Source organism: Petaurus breviceps, unplaced genomic scaffold, assembly GCF_028583685.1.
Source record: "Petaurus breviceps papuanus isolate PSGF00001 unplaced genomic scaffold, PetGlider_PUasm1.0 226, whole genome shotgun sequence".
In the NCBI taxonomy this organism is placed as follows: Eukaryota; Metazoa; Chordata; class Mammalia; order Diprotodontia; family Petauridae; genus Petaurus; species Petaurus breviceps.
Window position 1 is genome coordinate 1,336,389 of NW_027185890.1, and position 22,097 is coordinate 1,358,485.

Consider the following 22,097-nt stretch of genomic DNA (forward strand, 5'->3'; position numbering starts at 1 on the left):
AAAAGTCCCTTGTAATCTTCTGACCAGCTGAATGCCCCACTTACTGTCTGTGGGCTGCGGCTACTGGTTCAATTACCCCCAAGGCCTTCTGTTGGCTTGCTGGGGTGTAGCCTGCACTGGACTTTGCTCCACTCTCACCCCAATGAGACAAACCTTTCCTGCAAACCTTATAAGTTGTCTTGAGCTGAAAAATTGCTTCACTCTGTCCGTTCCTTGGTTATGCTGTTCCAGAATTCATTTTGAGGTATTATTTTAAAGTTATTTGGAGGGGAGTTGGGGAGTGCTCAGATGAGTCCATGCCTTTACTCCATCATCTTGGTGATCAACCAAGAAATCAGATTTTTGCTGATTATATGTGTGTATGTATACACACATACACATTTATGTCTGTAGTATATCAACAAATATTATATATCAGAAATATACATGTGTATATATATATGTGTATGTACATATATGTATATGAACATATATATGTATATAAATATATTAAGCAGTGCTTCAAACACTAATCCAGCTGTTGTAAAAAATGTCCTTTAACCTCTTATAACCTCAATTTTATCTGTCTAGCCAATTATTAAATTTTCAGTGTGAGGAAATTGGCAAATGGTACAAATTGGGACTTTAGTTATTGTTCTGTTGGTTGCCTAGACTGAAGATAGTGATGGAAATAATGTTAATAATAAAAATCAAACTTTAAAGTGTGTAATGTGTAAGCGAGCCAATTGTTAAAAGTTTAGCAGCACACTTTTTAAATGACGCTAATAGTATTTATACTGCTTGCCTCATAGGATTGTTATAAGGGATTTTTTTGTAAACTTTAAAACACAGTAAAATTCAAATTATTACCATTATATTCTAGATCCGAGAGCTTCATTTCATATCATTGCTCAGTCAGTCAGGCACTAGAGGGGTGATTGTAGGCTATAGTTCCTTTCAGGTAAAATGAACTTATATCAGTGTCTAAATATGAATGTATGTGTATATGTGTGTTTATTTATGTACTTGTGTGCCTTTGAGGGAGTGGGAAGAGAGAGAGACAGAAAAAGACAGAGACAGAGATTGTCAAATAAAATATATTCAGTTCTCAGACTAATTGTAGTTTATTTTCTTGAAAAAGATTTTATAAGTTGAAAGCATAGAATCATAAATTGTTAGAACCCAATAGCTCATAAAAGTCATCTCTTTCACCATCCTTAATTTACAGATGGCATTGAGATGTAGAGAAATTGCCTAAGATTGATAACAAAGCTGGGCTTGGAACCCAGGTATCCTGAAATTCAGCCCAGTGCTTTTTGCATTGCAACATGATAAAAGTTAGCTCTGGTTTTTCCTCATGTAAACAATATTTTAATATGAGACTAATTTTTTAAAAAAGCGTAGCACCCAACTCTTTGTAGAAAACACCACAAATGCCGTGTTTATTCACATATAACAGATACCACCAACATGATATATAGCTAAGTATTTTCTAAAGAATCTGTAAATTGGTACTTGTGATTTAATCAGTGTGGGGAACACTGTCAGTGTGGAAACTGTCCACCAGTGGAGGTGGACAATTCTGCAACTTACTGGCACCCAGTTTAACGGGTTGCCCTGAGAGGTTAAGTAGTTGGTGTATAGTCATACAGCTAACGTTCATGAATAGGACTTGAATGTGGGTCTTCCTCATATCATGCTTCCTCTGTCTGTCATGCTTCCTCTACAGCAGAGGTTTTGACTTGGGGTCTATGAACTTCATTCTTTTTTTCTTTTTTTAATATCTTGTAACTATTTTACTATACTTGCTTTTCTTTATAAGCCTTTGCAATTTTTTATGCATTTAAAGATATTATTCTGAGAAGAGGCTCATAGACTAATGAAGCCAAAGGTCTCCTGCTCTAAAGTATACCCATCAATGAAATATGGTAACAATAATCATACTTTGACATGCTATAGTATCATATAATTCTACAGAAAATTCTTATGTTTCTTCTCATTTTATACTTCCTGCCTTATCTTTACTGCAATACATCAGAAGATAAAGGATTAACTTTATGGGACTAGGAAATCCAAAATAATTTCTTTGCAGAGATTGTGATGGGTGTCATTGGGTAGGGGGACTTTTGAGATGATGGTTTTTTGAGAAACTAACCCCCTTTCTCTTTCACCCTGTAAATGCCCCTGTACCAAACATAAAAGCTAATTATCAAGTTGGTGGTCTTTCTGCTGTGTTTGAAGTTGGGAGCCATTTCCTTAATAATAGCTGGGCAACACATGTGCCTGTATGGATTGCCTACTGTAAGTGTTGCAAGTAATAATGTGTGGATAATTGTTTGAGTACTGGAAACAGAATCTGCTGTTAAGACAGATTGCTATAAATGGAGAACTGATTCTGTGTACATAAGTGCACATATGTGTATGCATATATACATACACATACCCACATATATCTACATATCTATCTATATCTATATGTATCTATCTATATCCATCTATCCTTCCATCAATCTATCTATCTATCCACCCACATATATCATTAGCCATGCCTTTCTCTTCTCCATTATTCTGGAACATCTAAAGTTACAATAATAGTTGACACATTCCAGATTCTTTGTCTTTCAAGAAAAATAATAAGCTATAAGTATTAAAAAGCAGTATGGTATAATGGTGAACTCGGGGTCAAGAGAATTTAATTCAAATGAAAATTCTGATATCTAAGTGATCATAGATACTTAAGTTTTGGGGAGTCAGCTTACTTACCTGTAAACTAGGGATACTATTCAGGGAGGACTAGCAGCTCTGGTGTTGGGGCTTGCCAATCTCTTTTCAGGATTCCTCATTCACCTTTGGTGTCCACTTTTATCCAGTTCTCACCTATGGCCCCAAGAAACTGTAGCATGCCTGGCAGCCACACACCTCTAGAACTATCTGAGCAGATAGATTAAATTAGGTGAGGGAAACCAGTAGGCCTCAAGCCCATCAATGAGTTCAGGGGATGTTTACCCCAAGCATGTGAAGATTTCCTCCAGCAGAATGGGTAGATGAGAACAGTTTATTCCTGGTGGCTGAAGCGGGTGCTATGGAGTGCTTAGAGATTGGTCAGGCATTGAATATTCCAAGGTTATCTACTGCATCCTGGGCCTTTGCCAATCATCCTGACTTTTGTATTACCACTGGATTTCAATGACACCGAAGGGAGAGTGTGATTGATAATTTTGTGTAACTCTGCTTCATTTAAATCCAATTTATGTTCAAGTCATGACATCACCCCATAATATCATTGGTGCTCTTTGAAAACAAAGGTTGAATAAAAACAACCTATCTCACAGAGCTGTTGTGTGAAAAATGTTTTGTTACCCTTGCCATGCTTTAGAAATGTGAATTAAATTATTCAAAACCAAAACAACATCACTTCCATTAAAAAGAAATATCACTGGCTTTGATTGCAAGTTCCAACACAACAGGGATTGGATCTCTGGATTTCTTTGAGTCACTTTGGAAAATAAATTGGTATTTTATATGAGATCTGATGGTGATGATGAAGATTCATTCTCAATCAGATTTCTGGAATGGATCATTCAGATGGGAAATTTCAGGAAGAAAAAGGGAGGGAAGATGCAATGCTTTTTTCTGTATAAAACTCAAAGTCTAAAAAGTCAGTGAATATGGGAAATTCCTAGAGAAAAATGGGAAAACTATATTAAATTGTTTTAAAAATAACAATAAGAATAATAGCTAACCTTTGTATAGCATTTTAAGCTTTACAGATATTATCTCATTCGATTCTTATAACAACCCTATTAAGTATGTACTATTATTATCATTTTCATTTTACAAGTGGACAAACTGAATAAAAAAAGTGACTTGCCCAAGATCAGCTAGTAGATGTCAGAGATAGTATTGAAACCTAGATCTTTCTCTGTAAAAATGAGGTTTTCAATTAAACAAGCAAGGTTATCTTCTCTGCCATTACTTCCAACTAGTATTCTATGTTCCTATGAGCTTATAGCACTCACCATCAGATTCTGGAGTCATTTATTTTAGTTAGCTGAATGGAGAAAGTTCTCTATGGGATTCTGGGAACTTCAAATCAATTACAAAATCAGTCAATCAACAAATACATGCTTAGTAAGCATCTACTATGTGCCCACCATTGTGGAAGATGGAAAAAATATTTTTTCTCTGTGATTATTTTTCCAAGATTACTGTGGCATTATCCAGCCTGGCAAATGGATGGAAAAGGACTTTCTGAGAATTATATGGTTGGAAGATTTTATGATTTAACCTGTAAATGGGGCCCCTATTCAGCTCCGGTTCTTTCATATCAAGTGAACATCAATTTCCATTCATCAATTTTGAACATAATGTCATATTTCTGTCAAATAAGGGTGAAGTGCACAAAGTATAAGAAATCATAGAACTTGTAACAATGGCATAGCAGCAAATACAGGGTGTATTCTGAAAGAGCCCTTTGGCCAAAAAAAAAAAAAAGATGTTAGGTGTTTAAGACGTTCAGTACATATATCCTCACAGTATTGCATCATGTCACTTTACTGAAATGATTTATTTTGCATCATTTTAATCTATCTTGAGAAATTAGTAACTGCATCGGTTGAATATTTTTATGACACAACGGACTATTGAATGCAGATATTGCATCATTCAAATGCCTGTAACTGATTTTCATTCTGTCTTGTGGAAATTCCATATTAGTAAGTAAACTGTGATTTTTATTCTCATTTCCTATTCGTGGTTTTGCAATTTAGCAAATTACTAAATTGTCATTCACAGTTTTATTTATCGTATTTATTCTATGGTCTCATAGCAATTCGCAGTCCTTTGAGGCAAATGTCAATTCTAACTGGCATTATCTTTATCTGTTTCAGGCTTTTATGTTATAACCTTTTATTCTAAATTCTCTGAGGGCAGAGATCCTGTCTTCTTCATTTTTGTAGCTTCTCCCCTGCCTGGCATAGGGCATTGTACTATAGTAGGCCCTTAACATATTTTATGATGTGACTGTTGAGAGAATTAATGAATTAGACAGGCAATAAACAATTAAATTTAAATAACAATTTACTTCTAAAAACATGAATTGATTATATATTCAAAACATATATATATGCATACATATTCATATACACACAATTATGCACACTCATAGTTATTTGTAGGTATATAAAAACATCTTCACTTTTAAATATTGACACCTTGGTACAGTATAATAGAGGAAGCCTGGAGGCAGGGGAGCTGGATTCCACTGTCTAACTGTGTGGCCCTAGGCAAGTCCCTGCACCATTTCAAATCTCAAATTTCCTCATCTGTAAAACAGGGAGCTTAGCTGTATGGTCTCTAAGGTTCTTCCCAGCTCTAAAATTCTGTTGGAGCTGAAGATCAAACACTGGCTAATATTTGGAGAAGGCAAAATCAATTAGCAAACTCATGAATTATGTTTACATTTATATTCCCTTTCCCAAATGAGGTTGCTTAAGAAAGTCTTCTGCCCTGATTACAGCATATTAGAAGATAAAAATATGTTTGCATTTCAAAAACATGCTTGGATTTCATAGGAAGGATGCAGACTCAGTTGATATCTTCATGTAGAAATGATCTTACCTTAGCTTCACATTCTCACTTTCTATGATTCTTATTTCTAGAATTCCCTAAAGCTTGAATGGAATAATAACTCAACAGCCCACAGGTGCCTTGCTGAGCTTCTTTTAACATTTCATGGATACCAGAACAACACTCTCACTACACAACTACTGACCCTTCTCCCCTTTTTTTGCCATACATGTTCTTCATATCTTTTGTATCACTTCTAATAACACTACTCATCACTGAAGCCATTGGTAACATGCTGGGTGCTGTTTACAACCACTGTGTACTCCAGGTCACCTACAATTTTCAGTCTTCTGTAATCATAGTGTTCTATAATTTACAGCTATGTAGCGTTACCAGGTTAACACTGAGGTCAAAGAGATAGAGCAGCTAAGGATCATCAAAAGCTTTGTGAAATTTCCCAAAGGATCCAACCAGTTTTTCTACTGTTGTGCAGTTCTAAGCCCAGTGCATGGTCAATCAGCAATGATCTGTGACTGCATATATGTCTATATCTATCTATGACTATATCTACATCCATCTCTCTATCTCTGCTCCTATCTCCATATACATATATATGTATACACACACACACACACACACACATATATATATATATGCACACACACTGCTCTATAGACATTGACAACTCTATTCGTGGATATCAATTTTGATATAGATGGATTATCATCGAGATATAGGTATAGTATGCATATATGCATATAAACACATATAGATATTGTTGTCATTCAGTTGTGTCCAATTCTTCATGACCCCATGGACCATAGGATGCCAGTACCATCCATGGGGTTTTCTTGGAAAAGCTACCAGAGTAGTAGCCATTTGCTTCTCCAGTGGATTAAGGTGAGCAGAGGTTAAGTGACTTGCCTAGGGTCACACAGCTAGTAAGTGTCTGAGACTGCATTTGAACTCAGGTCATCCTGACTCCAGGCCCAGAACTCTATCCACTGAGCCATTTAGTTGCTATAATGTGGCTATAAACATGTATATATACATATATTTCTACACCTATCTCTATATTTATTTCTCTCTTTTTATCTCTATTTATATCTGTCTTTACTAGTGGACTAACTTAATGGGGAACTAATCAACCAGCTTGTTTTAAACAAACCTGAACAATAATTCATTCTTCATCTACTTGGTTTTTCTTCTGTGTATTTCTAGTGTTTCACTGAGGAGGCCCTGTAATGTTTCAGGCCTTAATGCAATCAATACAAATGCCATTTACAGACAGAAGTACTGGGAGGACTATCTATAAACAATCCTGTACACCTGGACTTTTGGCATGTTACTAAGTGACTTAAGACTTAGGAAGACTCAATCAACATTCACTCAATAAAATATAATAGTATAAAATGCTTTTTTTAAACTATTATTTTTTATGATTAAAGTATAACTTTAATGAAATTTATGATTATTAATATTTTTGGAACTTGTTTTTTTGTACTTTTTTCAAAGTATGACCATTTAAAAATTCAAACCTCAGCCAAGTCACAACCCTTTCAACTCTAAAGCTACAATTCTATAATTTCTTTGATTCTAAAGTGAAAATTTTGTGATGATTTGTTGCAGAATTTAGTTGCATATTTTTTTCTCAAACATCTAAGGCAATAAAATCTGTTAACTTAAGAAAATGATCTTTCTTTGGACATTTCCTTCATTTTTGAATGCTTATTTTCTTTCTGTATTAACACTTTATTTAGAGTCTATCACAGGTCTAGTCTCTATTCCTCTAGTTCCTGAAAGGGCCTAGGAGGTTCAGCTGGGCTTAGAATCCGAGAAGACAAGAGGGTGGTAGGCAGAGGCAAGGCCAATATTAGAGGAAGCAGCTGGCATTTCTCCCAGGAGAGATGAGTTATTCTGACAGAAGCTTCCCATGAAATGATGCCTTTTAACAACTGATCAGAGCTCTCTAAGAGGGTCCATCCTTGGAGCTGGTGATGTTTCCCAGACTTAAAAGGAATGACCTTTGCTTCCCTCTGCCCCTCCTGAGATGGCAGATCCCTTTTCTATCCCCGTTCTGATCTCAGCTGCTCCCTCATATGTGACTATCTTTAAAGCACTCAAGCCTCTTCTGTTTGGTAGGTCACCTTTAGAACACATCCCCAATTTTCCCCCCTGGATTCCAGTTCCAAGCGATGGCAGGCAATTGCTCTTTAGTCTATGGTAGCCAAATTTGTTTTCCCAACTTTGGCAACTAATAGCACAAAAGTGGAAGGGGAAATAAAATTGAATGATGTACCCATTATCCCTAAACATTTAGATGAACTCAAGCTCTGAATCTGATATGGGAAGACAATAGTCTTACCTAAGATCCATCCCTCAAAAAGACAGGACCTTCTACAGAGGATGGGACAGCTAGGTGGCACAGTAGATAGAATGCCAGACCTGGAGTCAGAAAGATTCATCTTCCAGAGTTCAAATCTGGCCTCAGAGACACTTATTAGCTGTGTGACCCTAAGCAAGTCACTTAATCCCCTTTGCTTCAACTTTCTCATTCATGAAATAAGCTGGAGAAAGAAATGGAAAACAAGAAAACCCTAAATGGGGTCACAAAGAACCAGACGTGACTGAACAACAGCAACAGCAAAAACAACAGGGTTAGGTTGATTCAGTTTGAAAGATCGTGAGCTCAGACAATTCAGCGAAGTTTATCCCTTTGTTTGGGTTGAAATTTTGTCTCTTTAAGCCTCCTAAAACCTGACTTAGTGGCATCCCCTTAGCTTCTTCAAAGAACTTTCCTGACGTGTTGTTGTTGTTCAGGGGTGCCTGACTCTTCAGCATGCCAGTATTGCCCATGGGGATTTCTTGGCAAAGACGCTGGAGTGGTTTGCAATTTCCTTCTCCCGTAGATTAAAACAAACAGAGATTAAGTGACTTGCCCAGCCACATAGCTAGTAAGTGTCTGAGGCTGGATTTGAACTCTTCCTAACTCCAGGCCTAGCACTCTATCCATTGAGCCACCTAGCTGCCGAGACTGCCCTTGACTTCATCTTTCCCAGTTTTCCACCCTAGTGGCCCAATTTCACTAAGCACTACTTGCCTTCATAGCTTCCCAGTCCTTTATACTACTAATTTTCCTTGTGACCTAAATAAACCATCTTCTCAAAGCTCTTTCTGAGCTCCCTAACCTCCAACCCATGGTCACTATCCTGGCACTGGCTATTTTCCAATCAGTGACCACTCCCCCTTAAAGTAACTGAAGTTGGGTTTACTACATCCTTAACCACTCCCACTCCCCAGGGATGTTATGTGATTCACTGAACCAACCCAGTATACCGTAAGAGGTGTTCATGGTCTCCAGGGCATGTGGAGAACATGGGAAAGTAAGCTTCAGGTCAAGTGCTTAAAAAAAACAAAACTTGGGATCTAAACAACTCTTTCCCCAGCCCATCCCCACATGCACACACACTTTCCTCTTGCTTCATTTACATATGCAATTTATAAAGGACCAATCATAGGGTCCACAACTAGCAAAGGAGATTTTAAGTGGTTGTATTTTGGCCATGGGAATTATTTCCTTGATGTCATGACAGGCTATGGCTAATTCTTAACCTTTCTTGTGTCATAGAGCCTTTTGGCAGTCTGACAGCCTGTGTGACCCTTCTCAGGATAATATGATTAAATGTACAAAATAAAGTACACAGGGAGAAAAAGGAAATCATTTAGATTGACATACAGTCTGAGACTCTAAAACATCCCATGTTAAGATTTGTATCAGGCCATTATCGCTGCTTCCCTCAGGCTAGCCTAAGATGGTAAACCCATTTCACAACCCAGTTATTTTGCTTATTTTTCTTTTAGCTTATTTATCTAATTTTAGTTCTCATTCATGTCAGGTGGTCAGTCAACTTCTCTCTCATGCACCATGGTCTATAGCACCAACCTCATCATGGTCTAATGAGATGGGTTTTTTTTAAAATCAGTATTCTATAGACTGACTCATCTCTTCTCCAAGTACAGATAGATTAATGGAGCCTCTGGAGAACAGCTCCCTACTCCCAGGGAATATCAATATAACTATGTTGTCCTAGGTCAGAGGATTAAGTCCCCTATCTCAGAGAGAAAACACAGAGGTCATACTACAGGTAAAGACCTAAGCACTAAGTAGCTACTAGGGAGGAAGTCAATAAAAGGAGACGACCATCCTCTTGCCACAGGCTATCTATACTCAGGAAACCTGCCTACAACATCTGGTGGCAAAGTTAGTTGCCACAGCATTCCATTGGGCTCCTGGTTGGATCTTCCCATGTATAAATCTCTCTTCCACCACATACTCATCAGTGAGGGGCTCCATCATTTGCCAGGCTACTGACCCATGGGGACAGGAAAATGACAGGTTGTTGTTTTTATTTCTTAAACTCTTTCTATACTACCAGTTGGTACATAATGTGCCACTCAACTTTTATCTCCCTGCCACCTTTGGTGGCATAGCTTGCCAAAGGGGGAAACAAGCTCAGCTGTTGAGGAGGGAAGAGTAATTAACCTCAAAAGTATGTAACTGAATTGGAGGAGGAAAATGTCATTTGTGACCCAAATATGTGACCTATTTTTGAAAAGATGAACTGATTGCCTTAAAAATAATGAATTATTTGAAACAACTGAGGCTACAATCAGGGTGTGAAATGTTGGTCTACCATCATAGGAAGGAAGCACCTTGTAAAAGTTCCTTGGGTCTAGGAACCACATTTACAAGCTTTCCCTAGCTCTGCTCTATAAAATTAAATGAAACTTTTGCCTAGAGAGGCATACTCAATCTCTAACAAGATAGTCCTTCAGGGTCTCATTACACAATAATAGATTACATAACCATCATTAACTTTGGAAACTTCAAAAACATTTATGAGGAAGTGGCCCTCCCTGACCTTCTCTATGTTTAGTGTTTGGCAAACAGGCTGAGATATAAAAGTCAAGAGAGCTTGGCTGATTTTCCCCTTTACTGAAGAGTCAGAGCAGAGTAGTGGGAAAAGTTAGAGGTGAGTTCAGGTCTTAGCTGCATCATTTACTAGCTGTGTGGTACTTCACCGCAATGGGTCTGCTTTCTTATCTTGCAAAATGAAAACAACATTCTTGAGGATGTCTATTATTATGATTGTTATGTTCATAATTAATTAATAACAGAGTAATTAATAATTAACAAGGTAAAGGTACAGAAGAATTGATTCTCCTGAAGAGAGAAGGACATCAAAGGCTTACAAGAAATCTGAGGCCTAATTATTATACCATGACACCCAAGTAACCCAGCAAATAGCAACAATTAACAATCAACGTGCTTACTTTCAAATAATGAATTATTATTTATTATTTCAAGAGAATAATTCACAAACAAAGCAGCTGCTTAATGATGCTGTAAAAAAGCAACATAGGTTTTCCCAAATTTTATTCTAACTGTATTTATGGTCCCATACATTATAGACCATATAAAATCCCACTAGGATTATTATTTGTTGACTATGATAAACCTTTGATTTGGTAAAATAAAACTTTGCCTAAGCAGAGAAGCAGAATCATATAAGATTCTTTAAAAGATGAAACAACAGAGTTGTTTCTTTGTTTGCTATTTGTCCTTCATTTTTGAAGAGGGTCAGTGACATCATGGGGTGATGTCTTGACTTACACATGAATTGCATTTAAATAAGGAAGAGTTATTTGAATCATCAGCCTTACTCTCTTTTCTAGTCATTGAACACCAGTGGTAGGACAAAAGTCAAAACAACTGGCCATGAACCAGGATGTAGTGGATAACCAAGCTCTAAGCACTTCACAGTGTCTGCGTCAGCTGCCATCGTGGCCATTGGTATAAATTGTTCTCATCCACCCATTCTGCTGGGAGAAGTCTTCACATGCTTAGGGTGACATCCACCAACTCACTGATGGGTTTGAGGTCTGTTGGTTACCCTCAGGCTGACTTAGCCCACCTTCCAAGACAGTTCTAGAGGGCTATGACTGCCTGACATGCTCCATGTTCTTGGAGCCACAGGTGAGAGTTGGAGGAAGGTGAACACCAAAGGTGAAACAGGAGTCCTGAAAAGGATTGGGAATGCTCCCATACCAGAGGTGCTAGTCCTCCCTGAATATCCCAGACACCCAACAACAGAATAACTGTTTACTGCTAATGAATTTCAAGTAAGGCACAAAAGAGGGAGGCATATGCTTGTCAAAGGTGTTTGCTACCATTATGGAAAATGCCCATATCAGAGAAAAATCAAAGAGCAAGTCCATTTAGATGTTAAAATTTCTTAATACTCTGATTTGTAGATGTCATTGTGTGATTGCTTCAATCCCCAGGACATTACAGAGGCCTCTAAATGAGCTCCAAATATCTCAAAAGAGCTCAACCTAATCATCCACACAGGAAGAATTAAGTGAATAAAGAATGCTTATTGTCTAGACTATGATATACAGTTTGGTGGACAATACATAGAGCTTTTCTATAAGTACATATATCTTAGACAAGCACTGTGGGAATTCAGAGAGGTGTAGAGTGCCAATTAGTGCCAACAACAATTGAAAAGGAGAATAAAGTAGATTGCCTTTGGGGAAATTGCATGACACTTCTAATGACCTCAAAAATCTTGACTGAAAAAATGTCCATCCTTTTTTTTTTTTAACACCAATATTCTGTGGATGAATATGAATCCTGGAATACCAGTCACCAAAGAATTAAAGTTATAGGTCACCAAAAACCAGAGAGGTTCATTTTAGGTATGAGTAGACTGTATCATATTGTCAATGAGAAATCACAATGAATAATCAGTAGAAAGGATGTCATGAGAGAGATATATTGCCAGAGAAAGAGGTAGCCCTGTCACATAATGAGAAGGAAGAATAACTGATGGCTATCTTGTATGTTCCATCCATATCCACACAGGACCAAGAGATTAAAAGGAAGGGCACCAGCATGTGGATTTCCTAAGGAGGATTATGGGAAGATGTGAACAAGAGTTACACATGATGAGAAGGCAATGTATGGGTTGTCATCTGCGCTATGGGAAATGGTATCCACATCGAAGAGTTCAAAGGTCTCTGAAAGTTCAGAAGTGTTGTTGGGAAGACCAAATTTGGAAGTGACTTTTGAGTACTTTGTAACCTCTGTGCTATGCAAATATAAGCTATTATCATCATCATCGTCATCATTATTATTGATTAACCAATAGAAACCTAAATGAAATTCAAATGATCGTTTTATAGTACTGAACTAGTTTTTCTTACAAAGACAATGAAATTTTGTATCAAACAGTACCACTTGCTATTACATCATAGAAACTTGAGATAAATATGAAATAATAATTCAGTCATTTTGTTCACTTCCAAAAACCATTGAGCAAAATTCTGTAATCTAGGTCTACTTAAATGACTCATGCATTTGAACTTCCTTGGGGAATCTTTCCCACTGTTTACTGGATCTTTCTACAAGGTGATTCTTACTGAAACTCAGCTTGTTGTTTTCAGTGTTATAAATTACACCTTGGCATACTCTCTTCCACTCCAGCCCACCCTACCCCAACCCACCCTATCTGAATCGATTCCTTTCCTTCCTTTGTGTTTTCCCTTTTCAAAGGGAACAGAGCACCACACTGCTGTCTAGCTCTCTTGTCTCTAATTATTCACCCCTGCACATAATTCACAACAATCAGCTCAGCAAATCTAAGTACAAAATAAATACAGACAATGTCTATTTAGGAAGAAGGAACACAATTATATTGCTATAATTTAGGATCACTGAAAATAGGCAATATTTTGGTTTGGCTTCCAGGAAACAGATTCCATTAATCTATAAATGTAAAAGTGAAATTATTGCCTCTCATACTCTCTCTGGAATTGTAGAAGGCAGTCCAACAACAAATGTATTTCATATTGTGCATTTTATATAAAAAAAAAACATAAAGCAGGTCACAAATTGGAATTCACTGAGACACACCCAATTACTCTGTAAGCTTGAATGCAACATGGCAATTAATCAAAAGTAATTCATAAATGTGGCCTAAATCTACTGAGAATAAACAAAATTAAATTAGGTCATTTAAAAAAATCTGGATATGAAAATAGAATCCAGAAACACTTTGAAAAACTTAAATATTAAGTTGTAAAAAATTCAACAGCCACAGAGCATGACCATAAGCCTCTAGTTTGATTCCATTAAATGGGCTATTGCAAAATATAGCTATTATTGTATAGAACAAATGTCTAATTAAAATGTTATTTTTCAGTTTTTAAAAGAACAGCAGGATTGTTATTGTTTTTAAATTAAGCTCCCTGAAGTATGAACAGATTCTGAAAGATTCTATAACCTTATTGAATGTTCTGGGAAATTATACAGCCTTACTATAGTGAGACTGAAAAAATGTTAATGGGCTGTGTAAATGTGCTCAATGTTGAGTATTAGACAGCTTTTCAAGATGATGTGAGTCATTTTGTAATTCCCCCATTAGATTGTAAGCTTCTTTATTTTTTTCTCATTTTCCTTCATTCTTTCTTGTTTGATTTTTGAATTCCTTTTTATTTTCTTCCTTACAATTTTGTATCTCTTTTTCCATTGCTTAACTTTTTTTTCATAATTTTCTTAAATTGCTTTTATTTTTTTCTAGTTTTTCCTCATTCTCTCTTATTTGATTTTTCAATTAATTTTTAAGTTCTTCCAAAACTTCTTTTTGGACTTGAGACATTTAATGTTACTCTTTAGAATAGGAGTAGATTTTTTTTAACTTCCTATCTTCCTCTGAATATAAACCTAGATATACTTTTATACCAAAGTGGCTATTAATGGTTGGTTCTTTTTCCTTTGCCTAGTCATTTTTATTTTTAATTTGTCTTATTTTATTTTCACACCTTAATTTTATTATTGTTATCAAATTTTAATCCCAAATTGTGAGTATTGTTGCCCTAGGTCTCAGGTCCTTCTAACTGTAGTTTTCTGAATTTTGTTTTGGTGTTCAATCTCAGAGGCTCCTCTCTACCTTCCCCAGCCATACTGTCCCAAAAATGTTCTTGCTCCCTGCAGTACCACACTCACTGGGCTTGTACTTGTTGTTCCTTCTTGACCACAGCCACAGCCCTGGATCAGGGCCAATAAGCCTGATGTCCAGAAATAGCAGTGGACTCTTAAATCTTCCCTCACTCAGCATCTGCTGTTCTTTAGATGGAAGTTTGTGAAGTAAAGGTTCCTGACGTAAATGTTCCTAAGATGAAATTTTTTGAGGCAATGAATGATGTGAAAGTTTAGGTGAAATTTCTTGAGGGAGGTCTACTCTATTTCCCTCAGGGCCCATTGTTTGTTGATTCAGTGGAATACACCTTCACTCAGAATAAACCTCAGCCCCTAGAGTCTTTTCTGAGGTCCTCTTAAAATGTCTTACAAGGGCTTTACCCCCTTTATTTTTTTGCTGCTCTATGTTCAGATGGATTTTCTGTCTGTGGAGAATATCTGAAGAGCCTAGAAACTTCTGTCCTACTCCACCAATTCAAGAAAATTATGAAAAGAAAGTTAACCAATTGGAAAAAGAGATAAAAACCATAAGGAAAAAAATTAAAAGGGAATTAAAAAATCAAATGAGAGAATGAGGAAAAATTAGAAAAAAATAAAAGCAATCCAAGAAAATTATGTAGAAAAGGAGATAACAACATCTTAAGGAAGAAAATAACACCTTGAAAACTAAAATAGAGTAGATGAAATTGAATGATGTTATAAGACACCAAGATACAATAAACCTAGAAAAATAGAAGAGAATTTGAAACATATCTTTAGAAAAACAACTAATCTGGAGAACAGATCAAGGAAAGACATAAGAATTGTTGGATTACCTAAAAGTTACAATCAAAAAAAGAATCTACATATATTATATAAGAAATTATTAAGGAAAATTTCCCTGAAATTCTAGAAGAAGAAGGTAAAGCAGAAATGGAAAGAAATTACTACTCACCACCTGAAAGAGATCCTAGGAAGAAAACTTACAGATATCTCATAGTCAAGTTTCAAAATTCCCAGGTTAAAAAGAAAAATATTGCAAGCAACAAGAAAAAAAAAACACAATTTCAATATTGTGGAAAAACAGTCAGAATTTCATAAGACCTAGCAGCTTCTACACTAAATGACCATAGGTCTTAGAACATTATATTTTGAATAGCAATGGAGCTGGGATTGCATCCAAGTATAATTTATCCAGCAAAGTTGAGTATAATCCTGAATGAAAAAAAAGTGGATATTTGATGAACTAAAAGACTTTCAGGGATTTGTAACGAAAAGACCAGAGCTCAGTGGAAAATTTGATACAAAAGATCCAGAAGAAATATAAGGAGATCTTTAAAGACCAAATAAGTCACTGATTAAGGTCAAACTGTTTACTTGTGATGTATGAAAATGTTACTAATAGTAGTAATTATTAGTTATTAGTAATAGTATTCTTAAAATTAATATCATTACTAAGGTAGTTTAAAAGAAAAATTGGAACCGAGCTGTATATGATGAGATGATTCTAAAAAACTAAATTGGGCAGGAAAAGGTTAAAAGGAGGAATTATCTCATGAAAATGGAGTATGAAAGGAAGAACTAATATAGAGGAAGCAGGTGGAGGTAGAGGACTGGTAATATTGGAACCTTACTTTTATCTGGGTTGAAGAGAAAATAACATATATCTGAAGAGGTTTAGAAGTTTTCTAAACTTCTAGAGAGGTGAGAAAACTGGGGAATAGGGTGAGGGAGGAGGGAGGAACTTTTAGAAAGGTATATCGATTAAGATTAGAAGGGTGGGGTGAATAGACAAGTTAATAAGGGAAGTATAATAAAATGAAAATTAAAATTCTATAATTTTAGAAGAGTGGGTAAAATAAGGAATAAGAGGGTAAGGGGAGAAGATAAGGTAATCTGGATATGGTGAAAAGAGAGGCTAAGAAGGAAAATAGTGAGGGCATAGACCAATATCTTATGCCATTTACCAAAATAAGGTCAAAATGGATACATGGCCTAAATATAAAGAGAGATTTTATAAGAAAAATAGAAGAGGAGGCAGCTAGGTAGCACAGTGAATATAGCACTGGCCCTGGAGTCAGGAGGACCTGAGTTCAAATCCAGGCTCAGACACTTAACACAAAAAAACTAGCTGTGTGACCTTGGGCAATTCACTTAAACCCAACTGCCCTCCAAAAAAAAAAAAAAAATTAGAAGAACAAAAAACTTATTAAACTTATGGATAGGTGAACAATTTATGAATAAACAAGAAATAGAGAGCAAAGTATAAACTGGATAATTTCAATTACATGAAATTAAAAAGCTTTTGTACAAATAAAGCAAATGCAGCCAAGATCAGAAGGAAATCAGTAAATTGGGGGGTGGGGGAGGAGGAATTTTATAGACAGTTTATTGGATAAAGGTCTCATATCTAAAATATATAAAGAACAAGTCATTGCCCAATTGGTAAATGGTAAAAGGATATAAACAGGCAATTTTCTGATAAAGAAATTGAACAATGTATAGTCATATGAAAAAATGTTCTAAATCATTATTGATTAGAGAAATGAAAATTAAAACAACCTTGAGTTATCATTTTTATGCCTACCAGATTTGCTAAAATGATAGAAGGGGAAAGTTGTTGGAGGGGATATGGGAAAATTGGGACTCTATTTCATTGTTGCTGGAATTGTGAAATGATCCAGCCATTTTGGAGAACAATATGGAATTATGCCCAAAGAGTTATTAAATTATCTATACTCTTTGACTCAGCAATACCACTACTTGGTCTACTTCTGAAGATATTTAAGGAAAAAGGAAGAGAACCTATATGTTATTTCTAAAATGTTTATAGCAGCTCTCTTTGTGACAGTGAAGAAATGGAAATTGTAGGTATGTCCATCAATTGGATTGAACAAATTGTGGCATATGACTGTGATGGAATACTATTCTGCCATAAGAAATGATGAGCTCAATGATTTTAGAAAAACATCAATGACTTGCAAGAAATAATGAAGAACAAAATGAGCAGAACCAAGAGAACATTGTAAACAGTAACAACAATACTGTTTTAAGAATGACATTGAGTGAATAAGTTATTTTGAATATTATAAATATCCAAATTAATTACAAAGGACATATAAAGAAAGATGTTATATGTATCTAGAGAAAGAAATGATAAATAGAAGTATGTATAGAATGATTTTACATATGTATACCTATTTGGGTCTAAGGTAGCCATTACTAGAGTGGGGGAGGGGAGTGTAGAAGGGAAGGAGGATAAAAAGGAAATTTACATAATTTTGTTGTATATTTGAAAGGAATAGCAAGTTATACATAGTAGATTTGCAGTTTCATGCACAATCATCTTTTTTATTGTACTATGTTATGGAACTATTTATTTTATAAATTAAAAATAGAATTAGAAAAAGATTGCTAAGTTCCTTGAAGGCAGCCTTTGCCTGTCTTTTGCCTCTTTTTGTGCCCTCAATACAATGCAGTTCCTGGCACACAATAAACACTTAATAAATGTTTATCAACTGATTGATCATTAGACAATCAGTCAATGTCAGTTCACACTTCCTCAATGCCCCATTTGCATAGTAGGGTCATGTTGGAGTAGAAAGTTGGCACAAAGGCACAGGCATAAAGGGATACCTAAGGTGTCCAATGTATTTCCAGACAAATAATCTCATCATCATCCACTCTCTTATACATTGTGACCTCTGCCCAGGCCATTTCTCTTGCCTGAAATATCACTTTTTGTCCCTTCATTTACAGCCCATTTTCCAAGGCCCAGCTCCAATCCCATCTCCTCCAGATAAACATCCCAGTTATTACACCCTCCTTTAAATAATCTGTACTTATTGTCTGTTTGAGTTAATACTTAGTCATGTACTTCCTTATAACATTTCTTATATTTCTTTCTTAAATTTTAACTTGCTTTTTAAGTCAACTTTTTACATAGCTTTCTCTCATTTTCTGAATGTAGTTTAAGCTGTTTTAGGACAGCAACAGTGTCTTCTATTTCTTTATGTCCCTGTTAATATCTTCCCAAGAGCCATGCACATAGCTTAGACAGATACAGAAATGGATTTATGATCTGATCCATGTGAATATTCCCTTCATTGATACAAATCACAACTCCTCCATGCCTGCTCACCCTATAAGATTCCTGCCCACAGGGGCGGCCAGGTAGCACAGCGAGTAAGAGCACCGGCACCAGAGTCGGGATGACCTGGGATCAAATCCGGGCTCAGACACTTAGCACCCACCCAGAAACACCTGGCTATGTAACCTTGAGCAAGTTACTTAACCCCAATTGCTTAGGGGTGGCCAGGTGGCACAGGGAGTAAGAGCACCAGCTCCAGAGTTGGGATGACCTGGGATCAAATCTGGCCTCTGATACTTAGCGCCACACCCAGAAATAACTGGCCGTGTAACATTGAGCAAATTACTTAACCCTAATTGCTTAAAAAAATAAAAAAAAAGATTTCTACCCACATCCCTTTTTAAGTTTGGTACAGGAGATTCACCCAATCCATGGGAGGCCTTCTTTCCCTCCTCTTGGCAAATCTGAGTAATTCTCCTCCATTCTCACCGAATGCTGACCTCATCTTCTTTCTCTGTCACATATTTCCTTAATGACATCTTTAACTCCCATTCTTCTTTAAAGTTTATTGTTATATGTTGAGTTTCTTACCTGTTATATGTTGTAGTCCCCTGAATCATAGCAGATTTATATACATATATGCTTTCTCCCATTAAAATGCAAAACTCTTGGGCGGCCAGGTGGCTCAGCGAGTAAGAGTACCAGTTCCAGTGTTGGGACGACCTGGAGATCGAATCCCGGGCTCAGACACTCAGCACCACACCCAGAAATAACTGGCCGTGTAACCTTGAGCAAGTTACTTAACCCCAATTGCTTAAAAAAAAATGTAAAACTCTTTGAAAATAGATTTTGCTTTGATTTTTGTCTTTGCATTCCCATCACCTGAAACAGGAGTAGGCACATTGTAGCCACTTAAGAAATGTTTGCTGAAGATTAGAGATACTTTCAAAAATTTATTATTCTTGCAACATGGATAATATAAAAATATATTTTGCATGACTTCTCACATATAATCAGTATCCTATTGCTTGCCTTCTCAAAGGACGGGGGAGAAGAAAGGAGGAAGAGAATTTGGAATTCAAAAATTTTTAAAAATAAGTGTTAACATTTTTTTTTGTGTGTGGAATTAAGTTTTTATTTACAGGACACTACAAAACAGGAAATTCCACATAGAAATAAGAACCCTATTGAGGATAGAGGTTTCATACAGTATGTACACAGTTCAAACTGTTCAAGTATGCATTAGTGCTACATTAAAAGTCACATTTAAAAAAAGATCTTAAAATGTAGAGACAGTAAGACAAAATTATACCAAAAACAAGGCATACAAAACTTGAAGGTTTGACTGTAAAATCTAAAAGTTAAAGGTCCCAGGTGTGCCATCTTGAATCTGGAAGGTATAGCCATCAGACATAGATTCTGGGACAACATTTTGATCTTCTTCCTCTGCAGAGAAATACTTTTCAATTAAGCTTGAGGAAGCCTTATACACCATTTCGTTTTCACGTGACTGAAGTGCTTCAATTCTGTCTAGTCCTCCACATTCTTCAATTAGGATACACAGTTTTTCAGTTTCATTTAGTTTTTCGGCAGCCAGAAAAATATTTGAAATTGCATCCAAAATAACCAGTACAATTTTGCTGTCTTTTGCAGACAAGAGGTTGATTAAAGGTTCCAGAATTCCATTTTGGACAAGATACACAATCTGTTCAATTGTTCCACCACTTGTATAGTTTGTGACAGCCCATACAGCTTCTTTCTGTGACTTAAAGTCTCCCTTTGACAGAATTCCAACCAAGTATGGAACTAGTCCATGATTCACAACTTGCTGTATTTGGTCCTGACGGCCAGCCGTGATGTTTGACATGGTCCATGCAGCCTCCTTCTGGATATTGGTTTTGGGGTGAGTAAGCAGGCTAGAAAAGACAGCAAGTGCTCCTGAATCTATTCCAATCTTAGTTTGTTCATCTGTCCCAGTGACAATGTTTCCTATATCCCGTAAGGAAGGAATCACTATGGGTAATTCACCAGATCCTAGAAGTTTCACTAGCTGTGGGACAACTCCAGTTTTCACAACCACTTCAATCCTGTCATTTGAGCCATCTGTGAGGTAGGAAATGGCCCAACAGGTATCTGTCAGAACTTCTGGATCATTGTGATGCAAAAGACGAACTAAGGTAGGAAGAATTTGCTCAATAGCTTCTATTGGGGGAGCAGGATTCTTGTTATGACAAAGATTTGAAAGTGTCCAGGTAAGATTTCTTAAGTAACCACATGCTAATGATGATATATCAGGAGCTGCAAGCAGAGCTAAAAGAGGGTCTATTGCACCATACTTGATAACCAAGTCTCTGTAGGCTTCAATGTTTTCCAGAGCCCACACTGCCTGTTCACTGATGTGAGCCTGGGGAGAGGCCAACAGGGCAATGAACGCAGGTATAGCCCCTCCATCTACCACAGCCTTGGTTTGGTCTGATGTTCCAGAAGCAATGTTAGTAAGTGCCCAAGCAGATTCAAACTGAATAGGATTACAGTCTGTCCTGCCCAAGAAGCCTACAAGCTTTGGAATCATACCAGCCTCAATTATTTGGTCTATGGGAGGCTGTTTTTCCCTAGAAAGGAGTTTCCCAGCAGCTTGGGTAGTCTGAAGTTGAACCTCCAGATTATTACTATTTATGCCTTTGACAATATCTTCAACAGACCAAAGTGCAGAGCCCTGGTTATTTCGGTTTTCTTGCAGTGGAGAATTAGCATCATCAGGAAGGTGCTGACGTTTCTTCTTTTCAGCGTCTGGTCATCTTTTTTAGCTTTCCTCAGTTCTACATTTACTTCAATACGCTGGTAGTACCTCATTTCAGTGCTGTCTTTCCCTTTGTTCTTAAACCTATTAAGCTGGGCAGCTGGTGAATTAGCATTTTCGTTGGCGGACATGGCTGTGTTCAACACTGGGAGAAAAAAGCAAGGAGGGAAGTTGCGGGAGGTCTGTGGAGGGGAAGCTGGAGGAGGTTGCAGCTGCGTCTTGGTTAGACTTCCAGCAGCCACTATAGATTAGCCCCTAAAGCCATGTCAAGTGTTAACATTTTAAAAAACGTAATTGAGGGGGGGAGAGTCAAGATGGTGGAGTAGAAACAGGACTTTTGCGGGTCTCCGGCTTCCACCTCCCCCAACTCATGTAAAAAGGGGACTCTGAACAAACTTTGGAGCTACAGAACCCACAAAATGACACAGAGAAGCTAACCTCCTGCTGAGGACAGCCTGGCAGGCCAGCAGGAACATGCCAGTGCAACCCTCTGGGAGCCAAGCCCAGCCCCGCAGGAGCCAGAGGTTTTAGCCTCAGGGCGGGCCTGACCAACCAGCGGCTGGAGGGACTTCAGATCACCAGCAGCTGTGGCAGATTCCAGAATTATCAACACATAGATGCAAAGGACAAAGTGAGAG

General features: G+C 36.9%; 1 pseudogene; it reads right to left on the reverse strand.

Annotated features, from left to right (window-relative positions):
- Positions 1-19,766: 19,766 nt before the first annotated feature.
- LOC138166832 (importin subunit alpha-1 pseudogene) lies at positions 19,767-21,665 on the reverse strand (annotated as a pseudogene).
- Between the last annotated feature and the right edge of the window lie 432 nt (positions 21,666-22,097).